Source organism: Octopus sinensis, linkage group LG8, assembly GCF_006345805.1.
Source record: "Octopus sinensis linkage group LG8, ASM634580v1, whole genome shotgun sequence".
Classification (NCBI taxonomy): domain Eukaryota; kingdom Metazoa; phylum Mollusca; class Cephalopoda; order Octopoda; family Octopodidae; genus Octopus; species Octopus sinensis.
In genome coordinates, this window is record NC_043004.1 from 31,057,665 (window position 1) to 31,063,788 (window position 6,124).

General features: G+C 35.0%; 1 long non-coding RNA gene across 1 annotated transcript in view; it reads right to left on the reverse strand.

The window, feature by feature from the left end:
- Positions 1-3,770: 3,770 nt before the first annotated feature.
- Positions 3,771-6,124, reverse strand: part of LOC118764422 — a 4,056-nt gene continuing 1,702 nt past the window's right edge. The window contains exon 3 of the long non-coding RNA XR_005000236.1: positions 3,771-3,860. This is a non-coding gene — a long non-coding RNA (uncharacterized LOC118764422). The remainder of the gene's footprint in view (positions 3,861-6,124) is intronic.

Here is a 6,124-nt window from a genome sequence, read left to right on the forward strand (position 1 = left end):
TCACTCTTTATCAAAATACCATCAAGATAAGCAATAGCAATGTTGCAATCATTTAACATTGCATTCATCACTTGTTGGAATATGGCAGGTGCCACTTTTACTCTAAAAGTAAGCTGCTTGAATTTATACAAAACACTTCTGGGCTTGGTAATGGATAATTGCGTTTGCCTAAACAGTCATTTAATCCAGTTGAAAAGCCCGCACAAACTCTTAGTTTCTTTACATAAACCGTCAGAGCTGCCCAGTCTGAATGGTTGACATTTTCAATTATAGCTAGACTTTCTAGTTTTTCTAGCTCTTTATTGACATGGTCCAATGCTGCAAATGACATGCTCCATTTGGGCCTAGAAACAGGTGTTGCTTTTCTTTTACCACGATCCTCACTTTTGTTTACATGCAACAGCCTAATCCTTCATAGAAAACATTTGGAAAGAATTTTAAAATTTTTTGTCTCAATTGTTCGATTTCATTCACACTTTTGACCGTGCCAACTACATTTTCACAGAGAACACTAATGGGAGTATCCCACATTTTAAATAACTTCATGCATTCTGTGCCAAATAGGTTTAGTGATTTTTGCAACACATAAACGATTGTCCTTTTCATTTCGTCTTGAAAAGTTACATTGCAAATACATTCGCCGATGAAATATAATTTCTTTCCTGTAACACCATATGCTACTTATTTGATTTAAATAATTTTGGCTTACCAATTTGTCGCTATGTTTCTTCATTTATGATAGTGATGTCACTACCTGTGTCTAATTGCATTGTAAACACAAGTGGTTTCAATTCTCACCTTGACAGATTTTCTGTTCATTGTACAGACTACTTTTTCTGATGACAGAAAATTTTTTATCATCTTAGTTCTGCAGTGCAATTTGATATGTCCTGTGTTTCCACCATGAAAACACTTTGCCTTTTTGAATGGACACTCTTTTTTCAGGTGCCTACCACTGCATGCCATACATGAGTTTATCTTCTGCTGTCTATTGTGTTTTTTGTGAAACACTGTCTTCCAACTCTTGCACACTGGTTTTGTCTGTAAACAATCTCTTCTGTGTTGAATTTCTTCTGTGTCATGCCTTATTTTTAATATCATGTCTCAATCTTCTGATAGTTTCTGCTGAGTTATATCCTGGTTCATTTCCAGCTTTGTGAGAATTTTCATTCTGACTTCTGTGTCCTTTATAGCGGTAAGTCCCTGAGCAAAAATCAGGCACTTGAACAAGTCTGGAGTTAGTTTACCCCATTTAAATCTCTCACACTCTCAGTTCACTCTACCTACATATGTGGTAAAATCTTGGTCATTGTTTTTCTCCGTGTTCAATCACTTCCAACATGTGTTGAATAACAATGTTTTTTCACTGAACATGTCAATTATGTCTAGGAAATTTATGTCAGAAACATTTTTAAGCAATATAAAGTTACAGTATTTTTTGTGCTCTGTCACTGCCTGTTTCCTCAGAATTAAATGCGTTTTCATTTCGTCAGTCCAGTCTTCACATCCTCTTTTGAAAATTTGTTCAAATCTTCGGTAGTATGCCTTGAAGGTGAATCCTTCTTTCAGGTCATATTTAAATTCATTTATTGAATTTGCTATATAGTCTAGTGTATTTTCTGGTTTAGTCACCAACTTCATTAGTTATAGCATTTGTTGCTGTAACATTTGTTGTTCTTGTCAGACTGACTGTCTGACTTTGTCATGTGGGAAGTGGGGTACCATTTTCACGACAACAGACACCTTATCACCACTTTATTCAGTATGAGAGAAATGGATAAAAGAATTAATTCAAATAGCTGCATAAATGGGGATGAAACTCCAGGTGAAGGACTCACACCAGACAAGTATCCTGTGGGTGAGTAGCACAGGCCCAGTCATCATTATACTGCCACCAGAAGAGGATGATTAAAGGCAATGAATGTAGCCGCCATGGGATGTTATTTTTTGAGCAGACCCACTGATGGTGAAGGAAGGCCCATGAGAGGATATAGGAAGAGAATGTATGACATCTGTATGGAGATGCAGGGCTTGTGAAGTTACAGAAGAGAGATTTTGTGACCAGGTAGTAGAATTTGATGAGATTATGAAGTGGGTGATGATTGAAAACACATTTAGTGAAAATGAAGTGATTGCAGAGAATGTTTATGAGATTGTATTGAATGAAGTTGTCCAGGAGAATGAAGCTGGTTTAAGTTTTGAGAATGTTGAGAGACTGAGTGATGAAGACAGAGGAATGATCAAAGACATTACTGGTATCATTAAGGAAAGTCTGAATGTGAAAGTAAATGGATTTGAGAAAGTGAATAGAATTTTGCTCAAGGAGTGGACCCCAAAGGTAAATAAAATACTGAAAATATTAAGACAGATAATATGACTGGAACAGTTAGATTGATTAAAGCTTGTATCATCTATACAGGAAGGAAAGTAGGTCTGAACCAAACCATCAAAGAGGACACGTAGTGAAAGAGCCTTGGTGGAAGTGAAGGATAAAGCAATCAATGAATGAACTACAAAAACATATCAACACCCTGGAAAGAAAGTGAAATCAGGAAGGAGAAATAGCAGGATCTAGAAGACAGATTTAGGATCAAGTAAATGGGTCAAATGTAGAGCTGAAACAAAGACAACAGGATAAAGCTACAAAAATCAAGGAGCAGTAAAGGGTTTATCAACAGCTGAACAGAACAATTAACAACAGTAAGAAACCTGATGCTGAAGAAAGTATGAGATTTTGGAATAACATCTAGGATAATGGAAGAAATTATCAGAAAGATGCTAAATGGTTGAAGTAATTAAGATCAGAGAAAATGGAGTAAAACAGAATAATATAAGGATAACAACTGAAATGGTGACCAAGAAGAGAGCAGACAACAAAGGTTCCAAACTGGAAATGTCTAAGTTTTGATGGGGTGCAAGGGTACTTGCTAAAAAATTTCTCAGTATTACACAAAAGAATAGCTGTGCAAATGGATTAAATGATCAACAATGTGGTGGAAATCCCAAAGTGGATGACCACAGGGATAATGGTTCTTTACTAAAAGAACCCTGGTAAATGTAATTACTGGCCAATTTCCTGTCAACCCCTGATTTGGAAGTTGATGACAGGGGTAATATATATTTGTGTGTATTACTTCCTTGAATGAATGACAAGCTCCCAGTGAAACAGAAGGGATGCAAGAGGTAAAACCAAGGGACATTGATAATAATAAATGTGGCTAGCCATGTATAGGATTGCACACCACATACAATCAAATAGAGAATTGTGGAGAAATCTATGCCATGTATAAATGGATCAAAGAGATGCAAGTTATATGTAGCTAAAAGATCACACATTCTTTTTAGTTTCAAGAATTTCACCACACTACTTAATTGCAGATCCAAAATTTTTAGCAAATACAAGCATATGGACAAGCTCCTTTCAAAATGGAGGACATTACCTACTCCAGATTAATTGGCTATCTCACAGACTTTGGTCTTCTTTTTGTTATATTCTTCTACATCAACTAGATTAATTATGATTTTACAAGGAGGACAAAGATATTGGCTCTTTTTACTATTCTTTTCTTTCTTCTCATTCTACTTTTGGCACCAATCATCTTTGCCTTTTTCTTCTTATTTTTTCCTCATGACTTCTCATAGACTATCATGCTGGTTTTTAAATACATCAAGCAATAAGCATTGAGCCTGAAAGATTGCTCGGAGACACATGGCATGTTACACACATCTGCCAATTTATTGTATCTCTAAATCATGAATCTTTTAGTAGCTCTTTTGTAAATTGTGTATTATTAAATGATACTTATCTCTCACAGGATGGAGTGCTTTTTTTGTTTATCTTGCTACAACAGAACTGTAAACTAAATATATAGGGGGAGAATTCACAAAAAAAATACAAGCGAAGAAGACACAAACATGTGCATGGGAAGAGAGTTTGACCAGGCTTGGTTGTAGTGTCCTTGTTTTCCCTCCTTTTTCTCTTGTCTGCAAGGATGGTCCTGCAAGTGTCTTCAAAGGTGGTCATTGTCTAGTGGACAGTGAGATATCAGGCTTTATAGTCAGTAGCAAGAATGGACCACTGTTGGTGAAATCAATATGGCACTTATATGTGTATGTGTGTGTTGTGTGTGTTGTGTGTGTGTGTGTGTTGTGTGTGTGTGTGTGTGTGTGTGTGTTGTGTGTGTGTGTGTGTGTGTGTGTGTGTGTGTGTGTGTGTGTGTGTGTGTGTTTATATATATATATATATATATATATAGTTAATCCAAACATGAAAACAAAGAGAAAACACAACTCGAGGACGTGGAACAAGTATAGTATTATTGGACACTCAGAAAAGAAGGAAAGAAGGAAAGAAGGAAGGTTTAACGTTTCGAGCAGAGCTCTTCGTCAGAAACATGGGAAAAGGAACGATCCAAAGAAAGGAAGACGGAGGGAAAAAAATCGCCAACGGTATACACACGGTCACATTTTGAAAGTATGTATATATATATATATATATATATATACACACACACACACACACACACACACATGCACATATATATATATATATATACACACAGGGCACGATGGGTAAATTATCGCCATCTTATATTTTTAATTTTGCACATGAACATTGTTTGTTTTGGATTTTGTCAACTATACAGTATAGTAGGGTCAGTTGGGCACCGTCTGTGAGAAAAACAGCACCATGATACAATTCACTCTGCCAGAAATTTGGAAATGACATGCTGTACCGCTTGGCATTCACACCAGAAGCTCCAATATCAACATTTCAGAATGTCAATCTAAGGTCAGTGCATGTACCAAGAGTGATAAAACTCAAACACCTGGTCAACATCATGGTATTTGGAGTGATCACTACTGATGGTGACGTTATGCCTCCATTCATCTTCCCACACAGCCTCAGACTCAACACAGCGGCCTACATCAAGTGCCTGGAGGAGGTAGTGCTGCCCTGGGTCAATGGCAATTTTACTGAATAAATTTACTCTTTAGTTTTCATGATATTTTTATGTAATTTTGGTAATTATATCTGTTAAGATGAGATGTCAGTGTTATTTTCATTTTTGTGTAATTTAGACGACTGTTTGTTCACCACATTCTGTATGTATATATATATATATGTATATATATGTATATATATGTATATATATATATATATCATCATCATCATCATCATCGTTTAGCATCCGTTTTCCATGCTAGCATGGGTTATATGACACTATCATACATTAAATTCAAATTATGATGAAAGTAAACAAACAAAGTTTGTTTTAGAAGCGTTGAGATGTCTAGAAAGTTAAGGAAGTAATTTTTTATTCTCAAATGCAGGATAATGCTAATAATATAGCATGAACAGGATAAACTACCCATATTTTGCAGAAAAATGTGTCGGCTGCCAACACATTTTTCTGCAAAATATGGGTAGTTTATCCTGTTCATGCTATATTATTAGCATTATTCTGCATTTGAGAATAAAAAATTACTTCCTTAATATATATATATGTGTGTGTATGTATGTATGTATGCATGTATGTAAATATATATGTGTGTGTGTGTGTGTGTGTTGTGTGTGTGTGTGTGTGTGTGTGTGTGTGTGTGTGTGAGTGTGTGTACAATTATGTATGCAGGCAAAGGGAAAAAATAAAAGTGTAGAAATAACAGGTGGATGACTTAATTGAATAAATTGAAACAGGTTTGCAGACAGGTGTGTGAAGATTTATACAAAACTGCATGATATTAAAATGATATTATTACACAAAATTATATTGCAATGCTTGATAATTAATAAAAAAAAACAAAGTTCATGAACACAAAGACATTGAAATGACAAATTACAACTACTACTATTTATATTTCTCTTTCATCTTTACTATTTAATTCTTTCTTATATGTTAATATCTTACAATGGTTAAGCAGTTTGCACTGGATATATGTCATTTCAGGCAGAGACTGAACTTAAATATAAAATATATTATTTTTACTATGTTTCTGTTCACCCACAAACCCAATGGTTTACTTTAAGGACATTTTCCAATATCCATTACTCTCATGATAATCCAGAAAAAAAATACATAAATAAATATATTGGCTTTTCTTTGATGATGATCACTCATCTAGA